The following is a 14723-nucleotide window of genomic DNA, read 5'->3' on the forward strand; positions in this document are numbered from 1 at the left end:
GGACAATACAAGTGGTGACATGGAAGTGGGTGTGAAGGAGGTCGGGAAATCTGGTCAGCCTTACAGGACAGCCTGCTCCAAGCAAAAGAGTGATCTCTGTGAGTACCCGTGAACAGAAGCATTTATCTTGTGAGGCTGCTCTTCTGAACTGATGGAGCTCCAGGGCAAAAAGGCAGCACACAGGAGGTGGAAGCAGGGGAAGCTGCAAAGGAGGAATTTAGAAACCTTGTCCATGGATGTGGAGATGATGCCAAAGCTCCGTTGGACTTGATACCTGCAGGGGAGGCTGAGGGCAGCAAGATGAGCTGATACAGCTTCCTTACTGTAAGAAACAAACAGGGTGATCGTGGGCCTGCTGCTGAACTTTGTAAGAGTAGAATCAGACAGGTCTGAGGTTCTTCATGGCTTCTTTGCCTCCGTCTTCACCAGCAAGGTCTCCTGGGACTTTGTTCCTGAAGACAGGAGTCTGGAGAACACCCAGCAGTGGATGGGGCTCAAGTCAGGGCTGACCTGAGCAAACTCAGACACCATTACAGAACAGGAGATGGGTCACTTGACCAGCTCCCTGAACACAAGTATCACTGTGCTGTGGCACCTGAGATTCCCAGAGACACCCACATCTTGGTCCAGAGGAGTGTGACTCCTCTTGAGGTGTCCTGGCCTGTCTCCCCACTCACATGGTGATTTAGACATCCACTTTTCCGATATATTCAATATTTATCAGGAAACGCTCCTGATCAATATGAACAGGACACTGCTGAGACCAACTGTTCTGGAAAGGGAGGGAAGGGCGAGTAGGGAAGGAAATAGAAGAAATACTGATTTGTTGCTGTTTATGATGGAAATGCTCTCTGTTTGGCTATTCCTGAAATCTCTGTAACCATCCACACCAGACTTGAAGACTTCGGGAAAATGATGCACAGAGCCTTGGCTTGTAAGAGGATTTTACATGCTCATGAGCCCTCTGCTGCCATGATCCTGAACTGCAGCTGCTGAAACAACGAACAAACCTCCAATGAAGTGAAAAGCAGAAGCAAATCCCAAGTTTTTGAGGGTGTTTGGGACTCCATGAAGGGCCATCACTGACACAGCTGTGAAGGAAACAACCAGTGCAGGTCCCTGTCCCTGGAGGTTGGTGAAGAAAAGACTTGGAGACACTGGTTACAGGTGGTAAAGCTGATGTGGGGATGGCTCTGATGCCACGTGAGCCCTTCATGTCTCTTTATCGTCAGGATGGCTGACCGCAGGACCAGGCAAAGGAGACCCTTTCTCTCTTATGTTTCTCAGGCTCTGCCTGTGGTCACTGGGAGGGTATTTGTGGTTTGGGTGTGGGTTTGGTGCCAAGTGCTGTTTCTTTAACCACAGGGCTCTGTTTTTCTGAGGATTTGGCAATGCCTGTGAGGTCCTCAAAACCCATTCATCTTCTTTCAAACACTTGACAATGGTCACCAATCACCTAAACTGTCCCAGTCCCAAACTTGCTCGAATCCTCAATTTAGATCCACGCCCCAGCACGGAAATGCACACGTTCCTTCTTCTACTGCTCTAAAATGAAAAAGAAAAATCAGTCTATTCCACGTTAGCATGACCGGCTCATGTTCTTCAGGTCCTCTTCTTGTGTTTAACACAGTTACTGCTACGCATAGACCACTCTCTTCCTGCACTCCCATGTGTCTCACAAACCTTTCACTCTTGTTGTTCTGTATAGGACCAGCACTCCAGGAGGTTCCTGCTTCCTCCAGGTTCATGGGTGAGTCCTGAGGTCCATCCAAGTGTGGGCAGTGTAAGAAAGGAGCAGAGCAGGGTCAGCTCATGGGCCATGACTGAGCACAAACACCCCAGCAGCAGCCATTCTCCATCTCCCAGGCACAGCCATGCTCACAGCATGCAAATGGCACTGCCATACATGATTAGTCCGAGGGAAGCCTACTCCCAAAAATCTGCTTTCTATTCGCCCTCCACCCACAGACACCATCTCCATTCCACTTGTGGCTCAGACATGGTTCTAAGGATTGGCTGAAGTCATCAGCTGTCACCCTTTTCTACCCCACATCCCCTGACCCTCTCCCACACCACACATGGCCGGACACTGCTGCTCAGCGTCTCTCACTCTTCAGAAGATATCTTGAGCTTCTTGGCTCTTCCTGGTGCTTGTTGTAATCTTCCTCACTCCCTCCAGAGCTCATGCTGAGCTTTCTTGTTCATGACAGGGCCTTTGTAACCATCTCTTATGAAGCTGTTGTCTTTTTGTGATCATCTGTGCAGGTGTTATCACAGAAATGCAACAAATATGTCAAATCTGATGGCGAGCGAAATGCAATAAAACCTTGTTGAGCCAGCCCCGTAGCTGTGTCTTTCCAGCAAGGAGTTTCTCCTGAGAAAGGGATTGAACCTCTGCCACTCTCTGCAGAGGCACATGAGCAGTGTCCATGCAGCTGGGGACACAAAGGTGACGTTTGCCAGACCACCGTTCATCTGAACCACTTAGATGTGTGCTTGTGGATGAGGTATGAAGCTTTATAGTGCAAATACCTATTTAATTGTCATTGCAAGAGGGGCTACCACACATGCAGAGTACTATTAAGCATATACGACTCATATTCCTAGACAAATTACACAGACACTTGAAGAATTATTCATGCCTTTTAGCATTATTATCCACAGAAGGCCCACCAGCTTTGCATCTCAGGAAATGGGATGCCAGAGTTCAAGGGCAGGATGGTTTGGGCTCTGTGCTGGGATCTGGAAACTGAAACGTGCTCCCATCTCCCAACCCCCTGCCCTCCTCAGTGATGTGTGAGACATTCTGCCAGCGAGGGCTGAACTCACAGTCATGACCAGTATCTTATGTCCAACTGCAGTCAGTGGTGTTCTGCCAGCTCAGGAGTGGGGCTTCCATTGCTGGAGGTATTTAAAAGACATGGAGATGTGGCACTTAGGGATATGGTTTCGTGGTGGAGTTGCCAGTGTTTGATTTACAGTTGGACTCCATGTTCTTAAGGGTCTTTTCCAACCTACATGATTCTATGATTCTATGATTTGGGTTGAAACCATTTCAATTCCATCACCTCCAGCTTCCCTCAGAGGCTGCTGTTGTGTGGTACTACTGCCCTGGCTCTCCAGGCAGGTTGGGCAGTGGTTTGGTGCCTGCATTGGCAGTTTTCCCCTTCCTGGGGTAAAAGGCTGTTGAGGAGAGACAGCTGTAGAGATTTGGGTCACAGGGGTTAGAAGCAATCCTTTCAAAATCTGAGCAGGCTGAGCTTTGGTACAAAGGCACAAAGGACGCCAGAATCTTTATGTGGTGTGCACTGACACACACTGTCACCTGCATTTCCAGTCTCTGCAGTCCCAGCTGTGCAGCAGAGTCTGGAGTTCTGAGCTCCCTTCATCTGCCCTGTGTGACACGTGTAAAATGGAACTAGCCCAGTCAAATGGCTGGTTTTGATTCTCCTCACAGCCTAAAGCACCACGTGGGTCAGGAGACAAGTCACCCATCGAGGACTCATATGCTCTGCCCTTACAGTTCAGGTGTTCCCTGGAATCTCAGCAGACATGTCACGCTGATATCTGAGTTCAAGGAGCTGGTCAAGAGCCTCGTGTCCATTTCTGTAATGGTGGCTTTGCTGTCTGGCTGATGTGCATACTCTGTACATGGATGCTGACACCTCTTGAACAACCTGCCCTGAAAGGGTTAGCAATATGGGCAGTTCTTTCTGCAAGGGAATTAGGACAGCAAAAAAGACCCTGGGTTGGGGCAAAGGAAAAGTGATGCAAAAGTTGTGGTCAGGGGTGTTTAAGGAACTTGTAAAGCAGACCTGCACCTCATGTGAATTATTCCTGTGGTCAGGGAGCACCTGAGAGCTTTGTCTAAACTGAAAACATGAAGGGGATGAAAGGACAGCGTCATTCAGGCTCAATGTGATGACAGGAAATGTCTTGACCAACCTCCCGCTCAAAGCAGGGTCAGACCAGATTACTCAGGGCTTGATCCGAACACATCTTGGTCACTTTCTGGGACAGAGTGAGTGCGCACTCCTGGGAAACAGCTTCCAGTGCTTGACTGTCCTCAGGACTGGAAAGTTTCTCACTTTCTATAGCACCTTTCTAAGCCCAACCATCCAGATTGTTTTTTACCCATCTACATACACACTGACACAGACCATAATATCCTACCTTGAACACAGTAATGTTGTGGGGGATGACACCGAATGCCTTGCTGACTTCCAGGTAACAGACCACCACTGCTCTGCCCACATCCAAACCCTATCCTTTAATCACAGAAAACAACGAGCATGGACAGGCACAGCCTGCCCTGGGTAAACCCCATCACCTTCTCTTCCAGACACCCAGAAATGGGGTCCCAGTGGACATGTTCTGGGGCACAGCCCTTAGTTCCCCTGCTCACCTATTGGCCATTCTGAAAAGTGCACACACTGTGTGAGAGCTGCCAGTGGTCAGGGAGTCCCCCCGTCTCCATGAGCTTTCCAAGATGGTGGAGAGTGGTCTCCCTGTGACATCGTCCTGCTGTCTCAGCTCCTGGGATGCTGCCCCTGCTGTCACATAGACTGGAAAGGGTTGTGTTAGTTCCAGTGACCTCTGACTTGATCCCCATCCACTGCTGCATTGATCTCCTCCAGATTCCTGCTTCCAGTCACAGAGGCTTGGGAGGCAGCATTTCCTCAGAAGAAAGATTCAGAGTGCTGGTAGGAAATGTATTTTGCTGAGTAACTGGACACAAATATATATTTTACTCTATATTTGCAAACACATAAATATATTATTTACCTCATGATCATGTAGAAAGACAGATAACACAGATCTCTTTAGATCACTGTCAACATGGCCATCTAAACAGAGAACAGTTCAATTAACCTTTTTATCCATCTTTCCTCCATCAGGCAAGAGTGGCCAAGAGCTTCCAGCAGGACTCACTGTGTGCCAAGGGTAAAAAGTGGCACTGACAGTCCATGGCAGTGGATTGTTTGGTGCCTTCGACTCTGTGCAAGACACAAGGATTATTTTTCTTTATGCTGGAGGCTTTGGTAGGAGAGAAATCTAGAGAACATTTTTTTTTAAAAATGAAGGGAAAAAGAAACCAATTGAAAGATGTAGATGAAGGAAATGTGTTTTGTAACTTTAAACATCAAAAGTTGTTGGTGTTGTAATTCTCCTCTCTTTGTTTTGAATACCTTAAATAGAAGTGTTTTCCCATGAGATCAAAATGAGACTTTTCAGTCTTCTGATGACTTTTCAGGCTTCTGATCCTCCACTAGTTTTGCCTTCTCAGCACTCTGTTATCTGTGCATCTGATCTCCCTCATCCTCCATGTATTTCCTCCTGCCCTAACTAAACTGACCATGTCTGAAATCCCATTTCCAGCAGCTGATCTGCACACAAGCACTTGCAATTGCTCTCTGGGTTTCCCTTCCTCTTACTGTTTGATCACTCAGACACTTGTCAACAATCCAGTTGCTGCTTTCAGCTTCAAGGAGTTAAAAGCTTCCTTGTCATTCAGTAGTCTGTCTAATTCTGTCTTTAGCCAATTCTTTTATTGTGTTTATTTCATAATTTTCTTTCTGTCTACAACATTTCTTGCATGTTTCTGCCTTGGAGAAGGTGAACCTCAGTGGTGGCAGTTTGTCCCTGATGTACAGTTGAGGAATGTGGGTTTTTTTAACCATTACTCTTATCAGTGTTATTTCGATTGTTCAAAGGTAAAGCAAAGTCCCTGTTTGCTGTGTGCAGCCAGGTCTCCAAGGAGAGCAGGTGGGAGCTGGTGCAAAGGAGCTGGCACATCCAGCTGCAGAATGCAGTGGAGAAGTCTGGTGTAAGGAAAAGGGATGCAAGGCCCAGGGGGCCATGAGAGAAATGATGGGGTTGGGGAGGTGAGGAGCAAGGTTGTGCACATGGTGTGAGAGCTCAGGGGACAGCTTCTCCAGCCAGTCCAGACCTGCTTAGGAGAGACCCTGGATCCACATCAGATAATGCTGCAGTCATCTCTTCTCCACACTGAAAAGTAATAAAATACACCCTTTAACCAAAAAATGCATTTTATTAGCAGATTTTTGAAATCTTTCTCCATAACTACACTAGGACACTTCCCTAATTGGCAGTACAAGACTAGAAGTAAATTACAAGAAGAAACATGGTTTGTTAGAGCTTTATTCAGTGTAATGAGCTCCATGGTGATTTGGTGCTGAGTCCTTGAACATTACTCAGGTGCTGAGAGGAGGTTGCACAAACCTTTCCAGAAGTCAAAGCCAGAAGAAAAAGTACTAAGTACCTTGAAGTATTAATGAGTTCCACTGAGGACAAGTACCAGCAGAGCCTCCCCAGGGACTCGTTAGAGCAGAGAATTGGAGGCCATGGTGGCAGATAAACAAAGGGAAATGTGCAGGCAGCTGAGGTGCTGAGAAAAGCCTGGTTTAGTTGGGTGAAGCAGAGAGGCCAAGGCCTGACCCCCAGCCCCTGGGAAGGCAGATCCTGTCCCTCACACATTGCTCAGGGCTCTTCCTGGGCCAGGGGGATGTGGGCTGTGTGATGCTGAGTGAAGGACAATGGTGTGACAGCTCCCAGCCTTCCTGGGGGTGTGCAAGGAGGCCATGAGGTGCCCCAGTGCCTGAGGACAACGTCTCCTCACAGGCCTTGGTGGCAGAGGCCATGGCCATAGCCAAGGGGACAAAGACTTGGGTTCTCTTGGTGACATCCAGCCTTGCCAGTGCCCTTTGCCATCTCCACCACAGGTTGTCCTACACTGTCCCACAGCTGCTTTTGTTTCGCTACAGGCTGTAGACACCAATCTCGCTTCCTCCCCTTGCTCTCACCCTGATACTTCCATACATTGACTGATGTGTCTCCACTCTCATGCTCTGTTCCTGGAAACACAAGGAGATGGACTGATCTCCAGCTCCTTCTGGGTGATTTCTCGTGCTCTGTGTTATGTCATAGAAGATGAGAATAAGGATGTTCAACAGTATTGTCCAAGTGCTGGTCACTGAGAGATGACATCAGTAACTTGCTGCACAAAGGACTTCGTACCACTGATGATATTTGTGCCAACTTCCCACCCAGCCAACTTCCCACCCAGCATCCACTTCCCACATCAGCACCACTCTGGCCAGAAGCAGACCATGTCTGAGCCTTCCAAACACCCTGTACACGACATGCCTTTCTTTCCCCTGTCCATTTGGGTTCAGCAATCCCTTCCTTGTCCTTCACATTCCTGGAAATGGCTTCAGGACCACCTGTCCCATCCCCTTCCCAGGGAGGGAGGTAGGGTGGCCAGCCTGTAATTCTCCCAGTTCCTATTCCTGCTCTTCTTCAAGAAGGGTCTGCATTTTCTAAAGATCCCAGAGCCATTCTGGTTTCTATGACACATTTGAGAGCACAATCCGGAATCACGGTTGAGGGTGACGTAGCAGACTGGAGCACTTGCAATGATCCTGTCCAAGGCAGCTGAGATGAATCTCATTGATCCAATGGGGTTTGTTCCTGGAGTCACAAACAGAAATATCAGGGTTCCATCAAGCATCTGCATCTGATTTGGCCTTGTGGACTTCTTATGCACCCAGGGATGTTCAGAGACTGAGTCTGTCCCTTTTTCACACAGAGGCAGGAGTCACAGTGTCCCTCTGGCCTCCTGGTACGACACTCAAAGGATGGGAAGTATCTCATCCCTTTGGTGTGTGACATACTCTGTACTCATCTCAGATTTCCCACATCATGAAGAATGGACACATGGACCTTGGTTCAAAGAAGAAGATCCCAGTTCAATGAAGCAGGCCTTCATGGTACCCCCAAGGAACAGCTGATGGCATTTGTGCTCGCTTGGGTTCATCTCACCTCACATACATGATGTGCATGTTTACAACTCACCTGTACAGTGCAACATGGACTTCAGACCTATTCATTCAATGTATCTTCATGGAAAGAAGAACAACCTCTCTGAGCTAAGGTGGGAGGCCAGGGTTAGAAACAGTAGTCCTGAGGGGCCAGTGCATGATGATTGACCTGAGGCTCCTTCCAAAGGGGTGTCCAGTGCACAGGGGCACAGCCCAGCCCCTGCTCTGCTGGTCCTGCAGGTCTCTGGCAGGAGGCCTGGCTGTGAGGGGACACTGCTGTGTGCCAGCCCTGCACACACACACTGCTCAGCTGTACAATGGTGTCTGCATCTGTGCGCAACTTTCTTGGGCTTGTTCTTGAGAGAAACTCTGTAAAAACACATAAACATACAGGCACTGCCCTGAGGAGATCACCCTTCATTATACATGCCAGCTCTGTCACAGCAGTGCCCATTGCCTGTCCTTGCCTGCGGTTACAAGTCTCACACACAGCAGGATGGTGACCAAGCTGCCAGAGCACTCAAGCCTTGAACCAACACAAGGGGTGGGAAGGAAACTGTGGAAGTGGAAAAAAACACCCCCCAAAGATCCAGAGATGGTGCTCCCCAGTCACACTGCCGTACCTGCACTTCATTTCCTTCCATACAAACGCACAAACTGTCCCTGCAGCTCCAAAAATACCTTGGAGTAAGGATTTCAGGAAATATTCCCAAATATTTGTGATGGCCTTTGTTATGGTTAAACACATAAAAACAACACTTTATTTAAAAATCCACTCAGACAGAAAGGCACATAAGAGAGTGAATTACAAAGGGGATGACAATATTCTAGTGACGAAAAATAAACCACCACCACCAAAAAAAAAAAAAAAAAAAGAAAGAGATATAATGTAATGAATTGTTTTATAACTGCTATGCAGAAGCTGATGAGAAGACTATTGCTTCAGGAAAATATCAGTCATCAGTTTGCGCAGGGCAGCCTTGAGCTCCTGGTTCCTCATGCTGTAGATGAGGGGGTTCACTGCTGGAGGCACCACCGAGTACAGAACTGACAGCACCAGATCCAGGGATGGGGAAGAGATAGAGGGGGGCTTCAGGTAGGTGAATATGCCAGTGCTGACATAATTTGAGACCACGGCCAGGTGAGGGAGGCAGGTGGAAAAGGCTTTGTGCTGTCCCTGCTCAGAGGGGATCCTCAGCACGGCCATGAAGATCTGCACATAGGAGAAAAGAATGAAAACAAAATACGAAAATGCTAAACAGGCACCGACCACAAGAAGCCCAGCTTCCCTGAGGTAGGAGTGTGAGCAGGAGAGCTTGAGGATCTGGGGGATTTCACAGAAGAAGTGGCCCAGGGCATTGCCCTTGCACAGTGGCAGTGAAAATGTATTGGCCGTGTGCAGCAGAGCACTGAGAAACCCAGTGGCCCAGGCAGCTGCTGCCATGTGGACACAAGCTCTGCTGCCCAGGAGGGACCAGTAGTGCAGGGGTTTGCAGATGGCAACGTAGCGGTCGTAGGACATGACAGTGAGGAGAGAATATTCTGCTGAAATGAAAAAGAAAAACAAAAAGAGTTGGGAAGCACATCCTCTGTAGGAAACGACCCTGGTGTCCCAAAGGGAATTTGCCATGGATTTAGGGACAATGGCGGAGATGGAGCCCAGGTCAAGGAGGGAGAGGTTGAGCAGGAAGAAGTACATTGGTGTGTGGAGGTGCTGGTCACAGACTATGGTGGTGATGATGAGGCCGTTGCCCAGCAGGGCAGCCAGGTAGATGCCCAGGAAGAGCCAGAAGTGCAAGAGCTGCAGCTCCTGTGTGTCTGTGAACGCCAGGAGCAGGAACTGGGTGATGGAGCTGCTGTTGGACATTTGCTGCCTGTGGACATGAGACTTGTGCAAGGAGGAAAAGACAGTGACAACTTAGGGGAGACTTCTCTGGGAAAAACCAAGTCCATTTCCCACAGACCCTCCCATCCCATCACAGACAGAGACACTTTTCCTCTTTCCAGGAGAAAGTCCTGGATGGAGCCCACGTCGGTGCTTGATGAGTGTGCAAAGAAGAGCAGGGTCTCTGTCCAGGGGCTCTTGAGCAGTCAGCCTGACCCTGTGTGATTGAGTGGGGCAGGGGCCAGTCCTGGGGTTCAGCATTGTCAGCTGGAACAGCTCCTTGTGCAGAAGGGACTGTCAGCATCTACTCCCAGGCCTGAGAAACTTTTGAGAACTTTGGTGTTTCTACAGCTCCTTCTCCCCTCCCACCCTGGGGAGTGTTCTTGGGTGTCAGAAACCCTCAGCATTTCTGCTGCACTCAGGGAAAAAAGAGCGAGTCCTGCGAGACCAGAGGATGCCTGTGGGTCAGTGCAGAGTGATGGCAGCTGCTCTGCCCCTCTGTCTTGCTCCAGCTGCCCTGGGCTGGCACCTTTCTGAGATGGAGCCTGATCACACTCCCATGTTACCCTGAAAAGCCACCAGGCATTGCTGAGAGCAGAGGGATCCACCTCAGAGAACAACATGCCCAACCTTTCCTAAGGTCTCAGCACCCCACGTTTAGCCCAAGACACACATGGCTCATTCCCCAGCCCCACAGACTGCATTGCCCACAGCTTCACAGGTCAGAGCAAAGCTGAACATGTGTTCCCATGGACACACCTGCAGGAAAGGACCCACAAGATCAGGCTGTGACTCTGCAGCTGAAAGTGCCATCCCCAGAGAGCCTGAGAGCAAGAACAAGATCCCAACAGCAGTGACCCAGAGCAGGGGAGCAAGAAGGACAATGCGGTGAGGGTGGGTGTGAGAGAGGCCAGGGCAGAGGCAGCCGGGCACTCAGACAGCGTCACCCTTCCCCAGCTGTGCAGCCACCTCCCAGACACCAACATTGCCGGGCAGCTGCTCTCAGCCCCTGTGCTCTGCAGAGGAACTGGAGCTCTGGCTGCACAGGAGCTGCTTCATGCCTTGGAGCCCCCGGCCCTGAGGGCAGAGGCTTTGCTGGGTGGGAGAGGAGGCCAGGGGGCTGCTCACAGGAGGGATCTGCACTGCAGGGGATCACAGGGACTTTTCTCTGTTCTCCCTCCCATAACAATTCCGAGTTAAGTTTCCTCCCATTTCTGATCATTTCCCTGCTGCCTGGAGATTCTCCCCCTGGGAGGTGTTTCCCTGTCCATGTCTCTTCCCTGTCAGTGCTCACAGACCCCATCAAACCCTCTGTGCCCTCCCCCTGGCCCTACAGATCCTGCCTGTTCACAGGGCACTGCCTGGGGGCATCTTCCTGTTTGCAGGCTGGAAAACAGGACAGGCCAGACTAGGCTGACAGGTCCAGCAAAGGCGATGCAGGTGCTGTGCACAGGCAGAGGGGTGGTGAAGGGATGTTATGAGCCTTCTGGCAGATGTGCTGATCACTCAGAGTTGCAGTTCAGGAGTCTCAGTGACTTGTTTAAGCATGAGAACTTGTTTTCATTTTATCCTTTCCTGCACCTCTCACCCCTTGGGAGAGGAAACTGAAAAGACAGGCTCAGGAAAGCTCCTTATCTGTTTGGTAATCCTTGCATTGATCTTCTTGAGGCATCCCCTTGGAAAAATGCTGGGGTTGATTTGGAGCTGTGAGCAGTGCTGACCCACACAGCACCCTCTCCACAGCAGAAACACCTTTCCTGCCCTGATAGGGGTCACTCCTTCCACCCACAGCTTCTCTACACAGACCTATGGGGATCTCCTTGGCAGGGACCGTGCTCTGCAGGGCAACCCTGGGTGCAGAAACAGCTTCACGCACCTGGAGTCATCCTCAGCAGGAGGCAGCTGCCTCTGATGGTTCATGAAGAAATTCCCTGCTCTGCTGCATGTCCTCCTTAGCTGTACAAGGAAGTTTCTGATAGTTTTACTTACCTGTCTCGTTTGTTGTACCAGCATCAGGAAATCCCACCACCTCCTCTGTGTGAAGATTTTTCTCCTTGTGAACTCACAGAAAACCTCCCACCCCAGTCTGCATTTCTCCTCTCTTTCTGGCTTGTCTCCCGTTGCAGGCAGAGCCCTCAGCCCTGCTGCGCTGTGCAGAGGAGCTGCTCCTGGGCAGAGCTGTCTCTCTGCAGCGCTGCCGCTTGCCAGGAGCTCCCTCTGTCCCAGGAGCCCAGCCCAGCTCAGCAGCACAGGAGCAGCCCAAGGCGCTTTAATGACCCCTCTGGTGGGTTTGGTGCTGAGTCCATGGACCCCAGACCCTGAGGGGAAGTTGATGAAACCTCTCAAGAAATCAGATTCAAACTCCAAAGTTTCTTGCAATGTTAATGAGTCCCACTGAGGGACACTACTGAGGAACTGACCCCAGGGTCTGGTTAGAGAAGAAAATGGTATACAGCGACAACAGGTCAGGGAAAGCAAGGTGAAGTTCTCTTAGATGCTGAGTAAACCTGTATGTGTTTCATTAACCAAAGGGCCAACCCCTGACGCCCAGCCCTGGGAAGGGAGGTCCTGTCCCTCCCACCTTGCCCAGGGCCCTTCCTGGACAGTGTGATGTGGGGTTGTGCAAAGCCAAGGGCAGGACTATGGTCCTACACCTCCCAGGCTCCTGGCTGGGGACAAGGAGGCCATGAGGCCCCTGTGCTGGAAGGACAAGGTGTCTCCTCACAGGCATCAGAGGTGCAGACAACAGCCATAGCCAAGGGGAGAAGGAGCTCATGTCTGGTGGGGCTTTCAGCCTCTTTACGTCCCGTAATCATCTCCACCACAGCCTGTCCTGTGCTGTGGCATCCCCTGCAGCTCTTTCCCTGCAGGCTGCAGACATCCCCCCTGCTGCCCCACCTTGCTCTTGTCTGAGCATCTTCCTTCCTTTGCTGAGATCTCTGCATCCTCCCCAGCTGTCCCTTGAAGCACAAAGCCATGGGCTGATGCAGACTCCCTCTGCTGACCTGCTCCACCACAGCACTGCCCTTCCAGTCACATTCCTTGCTGCTCATGTCCAGCCTGGACCTTCCCAGCTACACTTTCAGCCATTATTTCTTTCTCAAACTCTTTCCCACTATGCAGAAAACCTCCACCACCTCTGAAACCACCCTCCAAGCACTCTCAGGCTACTCCTGCACTGCTGCAGCCTCACCAGCGCTGCTGGGCCAAAGCAGCCCAGGTCCCTCAGCATCCCACACCATGTGCACAAGGTGCTGAACCCGCCTTGGCAGAGCCCTGCACTCTCCAGTTCCTCCCTGCTTCTCCAAACTGGGAAGCCGCACACTGGCACACCCCCGTGTGTGTGGGGTCACACCAGTGCTGAACCGAATGGGATGAGAACTCCAGGTGTCTGGGTCCCCACGCTCCTCCTCATGCAGCCCCGTGTGCAGCTGCCTTGTTCATGGTGAGCGTGCACCACGGGCTGGTGTGGGGACCTTGGAGTGCCCAGGCCCTTCTCCTCAGGGTCACTGCTCAGCGTGTCAGGTCCTGCTCTGTCCTGATGGATGGGGTTATTGTCCCACCCTGACACAGTACTGGTCAGTTCTCCTTTTAAAACTTAGGAGATTCCTTATGGTGGAACACCAAATTTCCTAAAGGTCTGGACCCTCCCTGGACTGAAGCTCCATTTGTTCAGCTGTTAATATTTGTACGCAGATGGTTTATCCTGATGAGTGTGTCTTTCCCAAAATAACAGTGTGAGGAGTTACAGAACACTACAAATACAACCTCCTAGAGAAATATGGGGTCTTGGGAGTCTGCTACTCATAATGTTATGTTTGGATTCCAAGGAGAATGTGTCCTTTATGTCAGAGAGCAGCAGGAATATGTGGAGCTCTGCCTGTGGACAGACAATGTGAGCTGAGAGCTGAGGAGTCAGCATGAGAGGGCAGAACAACATGGGAAATGTTGTGGTCACTGAACATCAGCTACAGACTCACTGATGAGGAAGAAGAATTAGATGAGGCCTCCTTCAGACAAATGAATGAAGCCTCATGTTTCCAGGACCCTGTACCCGTGGCAGGCCAGAGATATCCCAGTATCTGCAAGGTACCAGACATCCAGGAGGGGCTGGAGCTCATTGACAACATCTTCCTGACACGGGTGACTGAGGAGTCAGTAGGGTGAGGTGCCCTGTGGGACTTCACACTTACAAACCACAAAGAGTTGGTCAGGATGGAACAGTCAGGGATGGGAAAGTGGAGCTGAGGCTCCTGGGAGATGACAACAAGGCAAAGAGCAGGATTTCAGGAGAGCAAGCTTTGACCTGCTGAGGGACCTGCTTGGGTCCTATGGGATATGACCTTGGTGTCTGCAGTGCTTTTCTCTCACATTTCCTCCCTCCTCTCTCCCACCTGCTGTTGTGCAGCGTTTTTTACCCTTTCTCAAATACAATATCCCAGAGGTGCTGCCAGCATCACTGAGTGGCTCACATTTGGCAGGAGTGGGTCCATCTTGGAGCAGCTGAAATTGGCTCTGTCTGATGTTGGTCAGACTCCTGTTGTCTTCTCAGAGAGGTGACAACTGTAGCACAGCCACACTCACCCCCAGTTCCAAGACTTTGCCATGTAAATCCAGTTAGATGTTACAAACTACTTGATCATGGAGAAGAAATGGAAAAGAGCTTCTGTCGGGAACCTTAGGATGTCTCCAGTCAATTAGCAGGTTCCTATGGGGAACTGTAATCGCCCTGACATTACCTGGCCAGGCAAAGCTGCAGGTGCGAGCAGTCCAAACGATCTTGGGCCAACTTCTTAACATATCTGCCTGGTGGGCCAATGAGGGTGATGCTCACCTGGATATGGTACTGATGAAGAAGGAAGAGCTGGTGAGGGATGTGAACATCAGTGTCCACCTTGGCTGTCGTGACCAGGAAACAGTGGGGTCCCAGACCCCGGAGGGGAGGGAGGAAGGCCAGCAGCAGAGTACAGCCTGGTGGGCTCCAGAGGAGAAGACTT

This window comes from Patagioenas fasciata, chromosome 10 (assembly GCF_037038585.1).
Source record: "Patagioenas fasciata isolate bPatFas1 chromosome 10, bPatFas1.hap1, whole genome shotgun sequence".
NCBI lineage: Eukaryota > Metazoa > Chordata > Aves > Columbiformes > Columbidae > Patagioenas > Patagioenas fasciata.